Source organism: Diceros bicornis, unplaced genomic scaffold, assembly GCF_020826845.1.
Source record: "Diceros bicornis minor isolate mBicDic1 unplaced genomic scaffold, mDicBic1.mat.cur scaffold_97_ctg1, whole genome shotgun sequence".
NCBI classification, from domain to species: Eukaryota; Metazoa; Chordata; class Mammalia; order Perissodactyla; family Rhinocerotidae; genus Diceros; species Diceros bicornis.
Genome location: NW_026691866.1, coordinates 926,748 through 943,495, shown reverse-complemented (window position 1 = coordinate 943,495; position 16,748 = coordinate 926,748). Strand labels below are relative to the sequence as shown.

Below are 16,748 nucleotides of genomic sequence, written 5' to 3'. Positions count from 1 at the left end.
ACATTAACCATGTTGACCATCAGTAGATACCAGTCAAGTACTGGAGCCCAGCACACCCAAACAGCTCAGAAAAAATAACACAGCAAAAATGCATAACTGTAAAGGCTTCCTTTAAATAAACTGGTAATTTAGCTTCATGATTTCCTTAAATTCAACACATTCTAGATGAAAACTCCTCTATGCAAAGATTCCAGTAGAAATAACTGTGTCAAGGAGAATTAAGACAGGATCAAATAAGCAACCTAATCACCAATCTCCCCATTCCTATTCCCATGGCAGACATTATTAATCAATATAGTCTAATCCTGTGGAGCCTGAATATTGGAATCTTTCTCAAAGCAATCATAGCTGGCAAAGTTTAAACCTACCTGCCTCCCTGAGATTAAGTAAAAAGCATTTTATCATCAACGTGGTGTTAGCAATACTAGTCACTCTCAGTTCATTCTGTGAGGACGGTAGTCACTATAATCTTAAATGATGGACATCAGCTTTTTCCATTCTACACAAGCATCTCATTGCAAAACCTTTCACTGACTCTCCATATCCCACTCTGTTAACGGTGTAAGGAATAAGACAAGAAAGCAAAAACAGAACAAAAACACAACAGAAACCCCAGCCGCTTCTCTCAGAAGATGCAAAATCTGTTTCCAAATTCCAAATCTAAGGTCCTAAAACGTCTAAGTGTGAATTTATGGGAATATAAATTCAACCAGTCTCATGATATGGCAAAAATTTCACATATAGGGTTGCCTTGTGATAAAGGATTTGAGCATCAATAGGATAACTATTAGAATAATGAAATTTAAATATCCCAACTTATGTAATTTCCTTGGATATATCATAGCAAAAGTTTACATAGGATACTGTACCTTATATAACATCTTTCCTCCCTCTACAACACTCTCTCTTTCTCTCGTGCCTACTAGCCTGAAACAAGCAACAGCTTTGATTACCTTTTGTCTGTGTACATTAGTTCACGGTCTGTTCCCTTACCCCTGCTGCTGCCCTGCCGGGTGCTCTGAGCTCATGGTCTCCTGCCATTACAGGAAGCTACTGAACAGAGCATAGCCTTGCTGGCTGAGATGATTTGCTTCTGCAGTCTGGATTACAACGTTCAAATAAGGAGGAATACCATGAGGCAAATCCATTCAGTTCCTGAGTTTATAAATAGGGAGCAACCAAGCCAGCCCTGATGGCCTAGTAGTTAAAGGTCGGCGTGCTCAGGGCTGGCCCTGTGGCTTAGCGGTTAAGTGCGTGCTCTCTGCTACTAGCGGCCCGGGTTCGGATCCCAGGCGTGCACTGACGCACTGCTTGTCCGGCCGTGCTGAGGCCGCGTCCCACATATAGCCACTAGAAGGATGTGCAACTATGACATACAACTATCTACCAGGGCTTTGGGGGAAAAAAAGAAAAGGAGGAGGATTGGCAATAGATGTTAGCTCAGAGCCGGTCTTCCTCAGCAAAAAGAGGAGGATTAGCACGGATGTTAGCTCAGGGCTGATCTCCCTCACAAAAAAGTTTGGCGCGCTCTGCTTTGGCAGCCCAGGTGCGGTTCCCGGACGCAGAACCACACCACTTGTCTGACAGTAGCCATGCTGAGGTGGCGGCTCACATAGAACTAGAAGGACTTATAACAAGAATATACAACTACGTACTAGGGCTTTGAGGAGGGGGAAAAAAAGAGGAAGACTGGCAACAGATGTTAGCTCAGGGCAAATCTTTCCCAGCAAGAAAAAAAAGAGCTCTAAAAAAAATTTGGATAATGAGAGCTACCTTAAAATATGTATTCAGATATATTCCACGTCTGAGTTGGAGAGTGAGAGTTTAGGCAGTGAGGAGTACCTGTATTTAACAAACTGAGGAATGCTATTCTGCAAAATGCCCATAACTGATCCCTGGGAGGAAAGGGGAAATACGGCAGCAAAACCACCCTCCTCTTGCTCTAGCTATGAGACATTTGGATGTCCTGTCATGCTTCTAGCACCATCACCACCCAGTATCTTTGGGGAAGCAGGAAGCACTGTGGCCCGACTGCATTAGAGAAACACTGCAGCCACTTAGCTATCCACATTTACATGTATGTTCTTTTCTTTCACATCATTTAGATATTTTCATATTAATAAGGATTTAACAGAGTTAAAAATATCTCAAGGCAAAAGAAATTGAGAAAAACTATAAAACAAAACAACTCCAGGCTAAGTGATAAAATTCACACACAACTGTAAGAGGCATCTGAAAGTCACCACTCTTCAATGCTACATAAAAATAAGTTACTTACAGAATTATTCTGCATCCTCATTTCATAGGCTGCTTGTCTCGGATTACTGGCTACTTGAGAACCTGGTGAATTTCTTGAACCCGAGGCATGAGGGGTTAATATTCCACCAGCAGTGAAAGCTGGTTGATCTCTCTAACATAAATGGAAATGAATGTAGAAATTAAAATTAAATCACAACACAGTTAGATGACAGGAAGAAATGAAGGCAATGGAAAAGAGTCCCTGCTGTAAGCTCTTTAAAGACGAAATGGATTTCCGTTAACATTACAGGGTTGTCTACAGTTTGATTTGATGGTAACTTACCCTGTAAACAATAGTCTGTAATATTTAATAACTCTGCTATAAAAGTACATATAATACACTTTTCTGATACATAGAAGCTATTCAAATCTCATTAGGTTATTCCCTTATGTTCACTTACAATTTCAAAACGCATTCAAGACACAATTTTAGGCAAATAAAGATAACTATTAAGGTAAAAAAATAAGCCAAGAGTTTGATTTATACTTAGGAAATACAACTTCTATTTATCCTTCACCTTGATGGAATTTAACTCTTTGTTTCCAATTAGTTAGAGCTATGATTATAGCTACAGTAGGTGACAGTCACGGCTGACTGATAAAAGATATTTTTTAACAGACACTGACTGAAAGAAAATAATAATACATAAGGTAGACATCAAACATGCCCTTCCCGATCTAAGTGGTTTTGAACCCACCTGCAACAATAAATAACTCTACTTTTCTCCCTTATAGGTTCCTGAAATTGCTCGATTCTAATAAAATATAATAATAAAAGGCAGTCCCCAAACTCCATTTGTTTAAAATCCAGTAAGGAAGACAAGAAAAACAAAAACTTAGGAAGTTAAGTGACTATAAAGTGTTATGCAATTAACTAAGCAAACAAATATCACAAGCGAGAAGCACTCGAGTTAAAAGGAAGGACTGCTCAACCTGGATTACAAGCGGAAGCAATAGGGAGGCCTCGTGGAAAATGTAAGATGGGAGGGAGCCGTGAAGTCAGAAACCCATTGAGAGGGACCAAACAAAGGCAATGCTCTGAGTCAGGAGGGACTTGGGATATTTAGAAGACAACTGGGGAAAGCAGGGTGAGAACTTGACCAGATCATAGTATGCTCTGCACGCCAGACTAAGACAGAACTGGATTCTGCGGGAACTAAGGAGTCACTGGTAATTTCTGAGCAGAGAAACAACAAAGTTTCGAGTGTTGTGTTCTAGGAAGAGTAACCTGACAAGGATATAGACAGAGTGTAGTAACTTTCAAGAAGATACAAAGACCTAACTATTTTTATTACAAAAACAATACCCAATTACCGGAAAAAATTCAAATAGCTAAGTGCTACCCGGCCCCTCTGGCCCATCAAGTGTATCCCCTCAGACTCTAGAGCTTAGAAAGGACTTCTTTAAAACTGACACCAGCATTCTTTCTCCAGGTAAGAGGCAGCTGGGTAGACATTATGTCCCTAACAAACTACTGGATAAGGAATAAAAAGCTATCTTCCTCCCAAATTGTAAATGTATGTTATTGCCAATCTGATGAAATTAATTAAAACTCACCTTCATTCTCTTTCTCTTTTCTTTCTGTCGTCTTCTAAAACTGTCCTAAAAGTATAAAATCCACATATTCTGTCAAATAATTACACAAAAATGTAAGAGTTAAACATTACCAGGAATGATTTGGGAGACAAAGTTTTAAAGGAAGACCCCAGAAACGTAACTAATTAAACTAGGCAATGGACTATATGTTCAAAGTGTTGCTTATCAGAACTTTAGATAGACAGAGAGCATTCTAAATTGAGTTTAGATACACTTTAATTATTCCTCTTAATTTTTTTCAGATAGTTTTTGATATCATTTCAGGAAAGAATGCAAGAGTCATAACAAAGACCCTCTGTTTTACCCTGGAGCAAGTAGCCCACCAATACGGACAAGATACAAATAAGCAACTCCCCACTTACTCTGGGCCACTCAAAGGCCTCCTTTAGCCCAGAAAGCATTCCTCCCACGCCCAAGTTTCTGTGAGCATCAAGGCACTGAGACGACAGCTACGGTGGCCAGGGCTGCTGCTGTGGACTGAAACAGCGGCCAGCAGGTCCTGTACTGACTGTCATTCTACCAGCAGCTGCACTTCCATCACTTCCAAGTCAGTACTGCCACCTGCAATATAACACCCTATTGAGATCTGAACTTTGTGCTTTCTGCCAGGAGAGGGGCTGAATGCTGGACACATGGTGACTGACCACCTTAAAACCTCCTCAGACAGCAACACCACCAATTCCTTTAATCAAGCTTTTGCCCCATCTTTAAACTCATCTAGGTCACCAATGACCCACAGACTGTGAAATCCATTACTCAGTTTTCAGTCCGTATCTGACCGTGACTCTTCCTTCTTGATCCGTGCTCTTCACTTGGCTTCCAGGACGCTACACTCACCTGGTTCTCCTCTTTCACTCTTGCTGAATGCCTTCACTCCTCAACTTCCCAACACCTTAACATTGGCGTTCCTCTTCACCCAGTACTTGGACCTCTCACTCTCATGGGAGTGATCATCTAGTCTCACGGCTTTAAACACCATCTACGTGCTGATGACTCCCCAGTCAGGACCTCTCCCCACTCAACATCTCCACTTGGGTGTACAAACTTCACATGCCCCAAATGGCATCCCCACCCCTAGCTCTGTGCCTCCCAGTCTTCTTTATCACAGCAGCTCAGACCATTTTTCAATTGCTCAGACAAAATGCTTTGGAGTCATTCTTAATAGCTTTCCTTCTCTCACCCCTAGCATTTAATTCACCAGCCAAATCCACTAGTTTTACCTTCAAAACATGTTCAGAATCCAATTACCTCTTATCAATCTCCACTGCCACCATGTTGGCTCCCTTGGATTATCGCAAAAGAGCCTAATTGGGCTCACTGTTTCTATCTTTGCCTCCATACAGTTAGCCTCAACAGGGCAGCTAGAGTGATCCTTTTATAATATGTGTCAGATCTTGTCACTTTTATACTCAAAACCCTCCACTGATGCAGAGTGAAAGCTCAAGTTCTTATAACGACCTATAGGGTCCTACCAGATCTGGCCCTCCACCATCTTTCTGACCTCCTCTCCTACCCCTACTACTTTCCCTTTGCTTCCTCTCTGCCTGTCACACTGGCTCCTTGCTGTTCCCTGAACATCCTGGGTAAGCTCCTGCCCTAGAGCCTTTGCACTGGCTGTTCCTTCTGTCTGAAATGCTCTTCCTGCAAACACCTGCATGATTACTCCCTCATATCCTTCAAAGTCATCTGTCAGTGAGGCCTTCTCTAGTCATCTTTTCTAGAACTGCAATGTCCTCATGTCCACCTTCCCAGATATTTCCTCATCTGCTTTTTTCTTCACAGCACTTATCACTCTCTAACACATTACACACTTTACTTAGTTTTTGTGTTTATTGTCCATCTCCCACGGAAGAATATCAGCTCCATGAGGTCAAGAATTTTTGTCTGCTTTTTTTCTTTAGTTTTTTGTTGTAGCAGTAACACTCAGAATACTATTTGGCACACGGTAAACACTTAATAAATATATGCTGAATAAATGAAGAAGATTTGCAAGACAAAAGGCAAACATCAAAGCTCATAAAATAAAAAGCATCATATTTCTGACCTAACTGCTCAATTTTAATAATAAATATTGATGTATTCCTCTTTTACCATGTATTCTGCTGGTCAGTTAAATACCTATTTCTAAGGGTGGTAGTTACACATAAGCAAAATAGGTATACCTGGTTGGACTTTACTGATCTTTAATTTTTGTGTGCTATGAACTTCTTTGGAAGTCTGTCAAAAGCCGGAGACACACTTCCTGGGAAAATACACACACCTAGATACTATCATATTGAATTTCTGAGGGTTCATAAATTTCACCGATGTCCAACTATGCTGACAAACATCATATGATGTCAGGGATACCAAAAACGATCCAAAGCTTTAAAATGCCCTCTCTGCCAGGCCAGCTGGAAACTTTATTACTCAAATCTGAAGCACTCTGGTATCTATCAAATCCCATACATCCCACTCTAATGGCAAATATCACCAATACTTAATAGTACAGAGTAACCTAAAACCACATAAAAGGACTGTTCTAACGTGAGGCTTTTACACCAAGTACTACACCGTCTGTGTAGCTTTTTCTTAAGCATAAATGGCAGCAGGTCAGGTGGAGCCACCATAATTGTTGAAGGCTTAGTTAAAAATGGCTGTCCTGATAGACATTTGATATCCTAGACAAAGTCAGTTATGCTATTTAAATTTTACATGTGAAAAATTCTTGCCATCACAGAACATTACCAAGTACCAAAGGCTTTAAAAAGAACACTTACAGTCTACTCACACTGGTATATAAAATGGTACCCAAGGTTCTAAAAAAGAGATCACTAGCTATAGCATACAAAGCTGAAGAAAATATAAAATCTTGTCAGATGCAATGACATGTTTTAATCTGTTAGGAGATAATGAAGCAATGTAGCAATATGATTATGTTGCTATTTGCTCAAAATAGCCATATGACTTTTTATAAAATCAGTTTCTAAAAGGATTTCCTTCACTCTCTTTCTAAAAAGCTACTATCTGCTCATTTTACCCACTGCTTGCCTCCCTTGCCACTCTTGCACAATCACCCTGCAACCTACTCTGCCTCCAGGCTACTGCCCCTCCACCCCACTAACTCTTCAGGACCTCTGAACCCCTGGCCATGGACTAGGGGCCTATCTCACTCTGACGCCTCCGGCAGCACCAGTGGCTTCTCATCTCTTCAGGGATTTCCTCCCACCTCTCTAGAACTGACTCCCCTTACTCCTTAACATCTACGCTTCTTAAGGTTTCTGTTGGAGGCACTTGAACTCCATACAAAGCTCCAGGGATTTCAACTTCACACTCATGACGTGAAGTATTCTGCTAATGTTCTCAAATCTCCTTCCAAAAGACTTCTGCCCTGAGCTTTACACATATCCATCTAACTGCTTCACGGACTTTTCTCCTCTCAGGTGTCCTTTGACCCCTCCAACTCTGTATCTCCAAAATGAACCTCAATTTCTACCTTGTCCTCACCCCAACCTGCTCTACCCCCACTGCTTGCTGTCTCATGAACGGCCCAACCACACTCCCAACTGTCCAAGCCAGACTGGACTTCTCAGCTAAGCACTCACTCCATCATATGTCATCAATTTTCAAGTGCTTTATTATTTTATTTCTTTCTTTTATGTTTAATTGCTTACTCAGAGCTGCAACCCTCTGCCTAGACTGATGCTATCTAACCCAGAGGCCCCTACACTCCACTACCAGAGTACAGAGTTTCTAGGTCTTCACCTGACTTCCAGAGCATCAACATTTCCTATAAAACATGGCATCCACTAGTTCATCCCCAGCATTCTCCCAGTCTTGGAACCCTCATTTCACATCCCGTTGATCAGACACGTGTTTGGATTTTTATCTTAATCAGGATTATGAAGAGAGAAAAAAATTACAGTGCAATTCACACAGTGTGCAATACACAGTTCCACACAGCAAGCATCACAGCCTTTATAAAATAATCAAAGCACTGGCCACTCATGATTACACTGGCGTTTGATACACTATAATAATATAACAATGCATTCAAAGAGGTTAAAAGTACAATCACAGGATCATCACAGCATATTAGAGACAGGAGCAATTTAGCTACTGCAATAGAAACACTTTACCTCATCATCCTTTCTCTTTTTAAAAATGCTATCCTCAACTTCACCAACTGCTAACATGATCATCTGTACTCTTTGCAGATTGACATAACCACTTTCTGTAAGGTAACCCTGTAAGTGATAAAATACATGTAAAATAATCTTCTTATAAAAGCAAATACTTCTGTTTTGAAATTATTCAAGAATGAATTCACCCCAGTTTTGTGAACCACATTTTTGTATATGTTAACCAAATGGTCAATTGCACCTTCCGTGCCACCAGGAAACAAACATTATGTATTAGGACCAGTACGCACTGTAAGCAAGAAGGCTACAACAGTAGTTTAAAAACCCACACAAACACACATACCGAATCTCTAACGACGGCAGGTGAGGAAGGAAGTCATTTCCCACAAAGCACATGAAGCACATGAAGACCCAGTCATCAGTGCTCCTCTCGACATCAAATGTGAGCGGTAGGCTGGCCATGGTGAGCTCTCTTTCCAAATACTACAACCAAAAAGGAATGCTGCCATTAAAGCTATGAAATGCCACTCTGCTTTAGAGGGCTGATTCCAATGATTATTGCTACATACCTCACGAAGAACATCAAGACGAAGGAAGATAAACTCTCCTTCTGCACAAGGAAGACTATCTGCAAGTTCATCATGCTGCAACAAAAGGAGTAAAGATTAAACAAGTCTACTCTAAACCCTGTAATTTGTTTCCAGCCAAACGAACATTATAGCTTTTTTTAAAGCAAGATCCATTTTAATATTACAAGTACTAAATAAAAAAAGAACTCACCAAACCATTTTAAAATTAAAAATTACCCATAATCCCAATCATACCTAAACCAGGGATCGGCAAATGTTTTTTGCAAAGGGCCAGATAGTAAATATATATATTTTAGCCTGTGCGGGACACACAGGGTCTCAGTTGCATATTCTTTCATGTTTTATTTCATTTTTACAACCTTTTAAAAATATAAAAACCAGGGCCGGCCCCCTGCATAGTGCTTAAGTTTGGCATGCTCCGCTTTAGCGGCCAGGGTTTGCAGGTTCGGATCCTAGGCGTAGACCTACACCACTAGTCAGCCGTGCTGTGGCGGCAACCCACATATAACATAGAGGAAGACTGGCACAGATGTTAGTTCACGGCTAATCTTCCTTTAAAAGTAAAAAATAAAAAAAAAAGTAAAAACCATTCTTAGCTCACAGGCCAAATCTAGAGGGCTGGAGTTTGCCAATCTCTGACGGATAGCCAACCAGTATTTTGATGTGTATGCCTCTAGACCCTTCTCTGTGAGCATACAGTATATTTCTTACCTGCTCTTTTCACTCACTATGTCTTTTAAAGAGGTACCATATTCTTAAAACAGATAGAAACCTCTTTAGAGACTGGATATAATCAAGTGAACCCAAAATATGCAGAAACTAGGAGTAACTGAAAAGTATCAAGAAGTTTCAAGTATCAACAAGTTTAATATATTTGATTTGTAGTTCCTTTTAAGAATAACCATTTGAAACATTACTTGTACAAACAAATCATGTGCCATGGACATTATTACCAATGAGACTTAAGCCTCATATACTTACAAGCTATGTTAGAAAAAGTGGAGAGTAGAAAGAATGAGCACATGCATGCTTTTGAATGTGTCTTTAAAGAATTTTCAAAGACACATTTCTATGAGAGGGAACAGAGACAGTACGTAAAAAATCTAATCAAAAATAGTCTTCTCTTTATTTTAAAAATGAAGCAACATGAATATATTTAATGCTGTTCAATTACACACTTAAAAATAGTTAAAATGGTATATTTTGTATTATATATTACAACATAAATGTACCTTGAAAATATAATGCTAAGTGAAAGAAACCAGCCAAAAAAAAACCTATACTATATGATTCTATTCATAGGAAAGTCAGAATAGGGAAATCTATAGAGACAAAAAGTAGCTTAGTGGTTGCTTAGGGATGGGGTAAACAGGGTAGGGGATAAAGGGATGGTAGCTGAAGAGTTCAGGCTTCTTTTTGCGGTGATGAAAATATTCTAAAAAATACTGTGGTGATGGTTACACACATCTGTGAATATATTAAAAAAACCCACTGGATTATAAACTTTAAATGGGTGAATTGTATGGTATGGAATCACATCTCAATAAAGCTGCCTAAAAAATGTAGTAGCCAGCTCCAAAAAAAACACATCATAGTGAAGAAAGCAGAATGTAGGGTCAGGGAGCAACATCGCTTTTGTTCATTATTAATCCTTCCAGCCCTTAAAGCCATGCCTGCATGTTTGCAAAAAAAAAAAAAAAGGACTAAATGAAGTAGACGAGTGGAGTGACAGGAAAAAAGCAGGGTAGGAAACCTGGATTTCACCACATGAAAAGAGCACAATTCTACACTATGCAATGTCACCAAAAATTAGACATAAAAATATCCTCACTTATACCTGGACATACAAACTACTAAAAACTAACTTACCAAATAAATTTCTGAAACATCAATTGAGTCTGTGTTAAGGCATTGTTTGAAGAACTTAACTTGTATTAATTGATTTAACCCACACAACCACCCTAGGTGGTACATATATAGCTGATCTTCATTATTTACAAGTTTCATATTTGTGAATTCACCTACTCACTAAAATTTTTTTGGAATCCCAAATCAGTATTTGCAGCATTCTCATGGTCATTCGCAAACATGAGCAGAGCAGTGAAAAATTTCAGTCTATCAACACACACGTTCCAGTTGAGGTCAAACAAGGTGACACTCTGCCTTATTTCAGCTCTCATACAGAAATGACCAGAGGATAGAGATGGTAGGGAGCAGTGCGGTGTAATGCAAGAAGCTCCAGTTCTTTCGAGTTTAGGAGAGTTTAAGTCATTTTCCCAAGATCAGAAAGCTAACGAATGGAGGACTGCATGAGCCAAGGACACAAAGTGAAGAAATTGATGGTTGAATGAATTAATAGTTAAAAGGCTAAAAAAAGAGATAAAACGAGATCATAAAAAATACTTAAACCAAAAGAAGAAGAAATGAAGAACGGAAACAAAAAACAGATGAGACAGAAAACAAACAGTAAGATGACAGATTTAAATCTAACCATATCAATAATCACATTCAACGTAAATGTTCTAAATGCCCCAATTACAAGGCAGAGATTGTGAAAACAGTGTGGCAGTTCCTCAAAAAGGTAAACATGGAATTACCATATGATGTAGCAACTCCACTCATAGGTATATACCCAAAGAAATGAAAGCAGGAATCACTCACAGGTATACACCCAAAGCATTGATGTGGCATACAGATACTTGTCCACCAATGATCACAGCAGCATTATTCACAACAGTCAAAAGGTAAAAATAACCCAAGTGTCCAAACAAAATGTGATAAACACATACAATGGGATATTAGTCAACCTTAAAGAGGAATGAAACTCTGATATATGCTAAACATGGATGAAACTAGAAAACATGCTAAGTGAAATAAGCCAGACACAAAATGCCAAATACTATATGATTCCACTCATCTTAGGTACCTAGAATAGGCAAATTCATAAGACAGAAGGTAGGGGAGAAGGGAGAACGGGGAATTATTGTGTAATGGGTATAGAGCTTCTGTTTAGGATGATGAAAAAGTTACAGAAATGAAGAGTCACAATGGTTTCACAATATTGTAAATGTACTTAATGTCACTGAATTCTAAACCTTATAATGGTTAAAATGGCAATTTTTATGTTGCGTATCTTTTGCCACAATAAAAAAAAAAGGGCAGAGATCATCAAACTATAAAAAAGCAAGACCCAAGTGTATGTTGTCTACAAAAGCAAACACTTTAAATATAAAGACACAAACAGGCTAAAAGTAAAAGGATGGGAATAGACCATGCTAGCACTAGTCAAAAGATCTGGCTACATTAATATTGGACAAAGTAGACTTCAGAGCAAAGAATATCACCAGGGATAAAGAGGACCACTTTATAATGATAAAGGAGTCCATTCATCAAGAAGACATAACAATCCTAAGCATTTATGTACCTAATAAAAGAGCTTCAAAATGCAAGGAGCAAAAACCAATGGAACTAAAAGAAGAAACAGACAAATCCAAAAAATTATAATGGGAGATTTCCACACCCCTACCAATAATTGACAGAACAAGGAGACAGAAAATCAGTAAATGTTGTTCAAGTCTTTCATATCCTATCAACAAACGTGATAACATTTATAGAACACTCCACCCAATAACAGCAGCACATATATCCTTTTAAAGTCAACATGAAACATTTACCAAGACCATATCCTGGGACATACAACAAATCAGATAAGCTTTTAAAAGATTCAAATTATGCAAAGCATGTTCTCTGACAGGGGAACTAAATTAGAAATCAATAACAGAAAAAAAGTCTGGAAAATCCCCCAAATATTTGAAAATTAAATAATACTCTTCTAATAACACGTCATAAAATTTTTCTTGTTTGATTAGAAATTTGTCAACTATCCTTTTTTTCTATAACTGTTCAGCGTAAGGAGCCAGCACAGTTTACTTAAATCATCCCTCATTTATGGACATTTAAGTTATTTCTGACTTTTTTTTTTTTTTTTGCTATTATAAACAGTATTGTCTTGAACATCCTTGTAGGTAAATTTTCTTCCACATCTGTGATTATTTAATCATAACACTAGGCATGAAATTGCCTGACTCAAAGGGTAGGTTGGATTGTAACACTTTTAGTGTATATTGCAAATCGTTTTCCAGAAAAGTTATTTCCATTCACAAGAGTGCTTGTTTACCTCCAGCCTTGCCAGCATTAGGGTTTATCATTTTTGTTGTTTTGCTGATTTAATAGATGAAATACACTATCTCGTTATTTTACCTTCATATATATTATTCTATCATACAGAGGTGGGACTTTTTCGTATTCTTATAGAGCATCTGTGTTTCTTAATTTCACCATTCAACTAATGTTCATTTTAAGAACCCACCCAAACCAGACATTGTCTAGGTTTTATTGTCAGTAACCTAATGATGGTCCCTTGTTTGTTTTCCCGTCAGAGTCCAATCCTTCATCCATCTTAAATATTTTTTTCTAAAAATTACTTTTTAAAAATTAGTGCAAAAAGTTAGAATAAAGTTAATGTATGCCATGGCAAGAATAATTAAGCATTAAAAAAGGAAACACCTGAAAACTAATTCCTTCTCTCTTCCCTGACTCCTCAGGTCCCCAGATCTCTCCCACCTCAAGCAACCATTATCACCTGAATTGAGCTTCCTTCCAGAATATTCTATACTTACACATCCATCTTCTATTACATAAATGACAGGACACTGTACATATCATTCTGCGCTTGGTTTTTTCCACATAATAGGTAGCTTATTTCATATCAGTACTTAAGGTTAAAAACAACTAACAAAAATGTTTATTTTGTGCCAGACATTGTTCTAAGCACCTTTAGGTCTAATGCTATCTCATTAATTGGTAGAACAAGCTTATAGGGTAGGCATTGTGTTGTCATCCTTATCTCAAAGTGAGGAAACTGAGGCACAGTGATGTTAAGTAACCTACTAAGGCCGCAAAGTTAGTGAATGGATCAGAATTTAAACACAGGCAGTCTGACCCAGAGCCTTACCCACTATAGTATATTGTCACTCTCATCTCATTTTAAAAAACAGTTGTATAATCTGATTTCTGTCTCTATGGATTTGCCCATTCTGGACATTTCATATAAATGGAATCATATGCTATGTGGACTTTTGTGACTGGCTTCTCTCACTAAGCATCATGTTTTCAAGGTTCATCCATGTTGTAGCGTGTGTCAGTGCTTCACTCCTTTTCATGGCTGAGTAATATTCTGCTATATGGATGGACCACGTTTTGTTTATCCAGTCATCTGTTGATGGACATTTGAGTTGTTTCTAATTGGGGGAGAAGGAAATGGGGGATGACTGCTTAATAGGTACGGGGATTCTTTTTGGGGTGATAAATGTGTCTGGGAACTGGATAGTGGTGATGTTTGTACAACACTGTGAATGTGCTAAATACCACCGAATCGTACTTTAAATGGTTAATGTGGTGAACTTTATGTTATGTGAGTTTTACCTCAGTAAAAAAAAGGCTTCATGGTATTTCATTGCATGGCTTCATTGTTCATTTAACGTGTTCTAAAATCTTGGACACATGGGTCCTTCTAGCCTTTCATTACTAATGAAAATATTGCATTAAATACATGTGTCCACACATCTTTGTGCCGATGTGTATCTGTAGGCCAATAGCCTTTTAAATGCCTATAGGATTCGATTTCCCTACACCTAGGCTTGGAGGCTCCAGCCCACGTTTATTTCCATCTAGGTGGTGGGTCACATGGTGGCAGCCTCAGACCATTCCTGGGAGTGTGTCCCATGAGGACAACAGCCACCTCCCAGAACCTTATCCTCTGCAAACCTTCTCCTCCAGGTTATTGACATTCAAGGCAATTGCCCAGCTCTTCATCTTGGGGAGCTCCCGGGTGTTGGGCATTTTCCAGATTGGACCCTTGGCTGGTATCATGGCCTACCTGTTCACCATCATCAACAGCCTGCAGGGGGCCTTCATCTTCCTCATTCACTGTCTGCTCAACCGCCGGGTATGTAGCTGCTGCCCTCGCTGTCCCTGATGCCCCTCCTTCCAGGGGACATGCCTGTGCCAGCATACTTCCCTGCATCTGGGAGTGATTCATCTCCCCGTGATGTGTCTCCATCTCCAGGTACGGGAAGATTACAGAAGATGGATTACCAGGAAGACCACACCCGGATCCCAGTCCCAGACATCAGGGGTCATACTGACATCCTTTGCCTTCACTTCCAAAACGGTGAGAGACTGTGTGTTTTATGAAGGTTCTGGTCAAACAGAATACTTGCTTCTTAGCAATCCCAACCCCACCATGTGTTGAGTGTCTACTGTGAGTTAAGTGTGTCCATGTACATTAGCTCATTTGATGGAGGGTGGGGTTTAAGAGTGGAGGTTCAGGAGCCAGGCTGCCTAGGGTTAAATCCCAGCTCTGCCTCTTAGGAGCTGTGTGATCTAAAAAAGATAAACTCATGGGGGCTGGCCCCATGGCCTAGTGGTTAAGTTTGGTGTGCTCCGCTTTGGTGGCCCAGGGTCGGCTCCCAGGTGCAGACCCACACCACTCGTCAGTGACCATGCTGTTGCAGTGCCCCACATACAAAATAGAGGAAGACTGGCAACAGATGTTAGCTCAGGGTGAATTTTCCTCAAGCAAGAAAAAAAGATAAAATCGTGACTCATACAGATATAAAATGAGCATACATTAAGGATTTTATTCCACTCATCAATCAGTGAAAGAACCAGGCAGATGTTATAACTGGCTCAAAAGAGAACACAAAGAACAGACATATATGTATATAATATATAATATATACAATGTATATAATGTATACATAATACATCATACACATAATGTATACAACGTATACATAATACATAAAACACATATAATGTATACAACGTATACATAATACATAATATACATATAATATGCATACAGTGTATACATGATATATATTATATATTGCATAATATATATGCAATTTATCCAATGTATATCATGTATACATAATACATAATACACATATAATATATACAATGTATACATAATACATAATATATATTACATAATACATGTATATGTTTGTTCTTTGCTGTTCTCTTTTGACCCAGTTATAACATCTGCCTGGCTCCCTCATTGATAATTATATATACATAATATATATAATATAATGTTTAATTAATGTATTATATAATTATACGTATAATTATATTATAAAATACATATAAAATTTCATATACCTATATGTTATAAATGTATTACATATATATGCATTATAATACCTATGAATTATAATACATATATATAATTTCAGGAATATTGAAATGAATGTGCAAATGGACGCAAAACTGTTTTTTCCATGGAATTATTTTGCATCTCTATCAGTTATTTAAAATTTACAGAATTGTAAAATATCTCCCACATAGATCAGAATTGGACAACCTGGAGATGTGTGCTCTGACAATACATCATTTTCCATGGAAGTACTCATTTTTCTCTACACCATAGATCTCATCCAGTCTCACAGCCATAAACACCATTTATTAGCAATGACCCCAAAATATTAAACAATGTGCAGTCCAGCTCCTTCTCCTGAATTCTACACTCATATAACCAACCACCTACCAAGTGCCCCCACTGAGATGTCTAACAGATGTCACAAATGTAACATGTTCCAATCTGAGCTTCTGATCCCCCACCTCTCATATCCATGGAGGGTTCCCTATCCTTCTATTGCTCAGCACAAGGCCATGGAGTTATCCTTGACTCTGCCTTTCTTCTTACCCTCCATCTCTGATCCATCAGCAAATCCTGTTGACCCTTCCTCAGAATGTATCCAGAATCTGATCGCCTGTCTGTTCCTTTGTTGCTTCTATTCTGTTCCAAGTCCTATTGTCTGTAGCCAGGATTATGGAAATAGCCTCATAAAGGGTCTTTCTGCTTCCCTTCTTGCCTTTTCCCTGCCCCACCTTTGGTCTGTTCTCCTTGCAGCAGCCAGAGGGCGCCTGTGAACTCCTGAGTCAGGTCACATCCCTTCTCTGCCTACAACCCTCTATGGCTCCCACCTTACTCAGTAAAAGCCAAAGTCCTCCTGATGGCCCACAAGGCCCTGTACGATCTGACCCTCTTTTCCTCCTTGACCTCATCTTCTGT

At 39.0% G+C, this 16,748-nt stretch overlaps 1 long non-coding RNA gene across 1 annotated transcript; it reads right to left on the bottom strand.

Moving 5' to 3' along the window:
* Positions 1 to 2,369: 2,369 nt before the first annotated feature.
* Positions 2,370 to 8,259, bottom strand: LOC131403962 (uncharacterized). Its single transcript, XR_009219671.1, has 4 exons — positions 8,204 to 8,259; positions 8,013 to 8,120; positions 3,856 to 3,900; positions 2,370 to 2,410 (listed from the first exon to the last, which is right to left on the bottom strand). It is a non-coding gene; the product is annotated as an uncharacterized LOC131403962 (long non-coding RNA).
* Between the last annotated feature and the right edge of the window lie 8,489 nt (positions 8,260 to 16,748).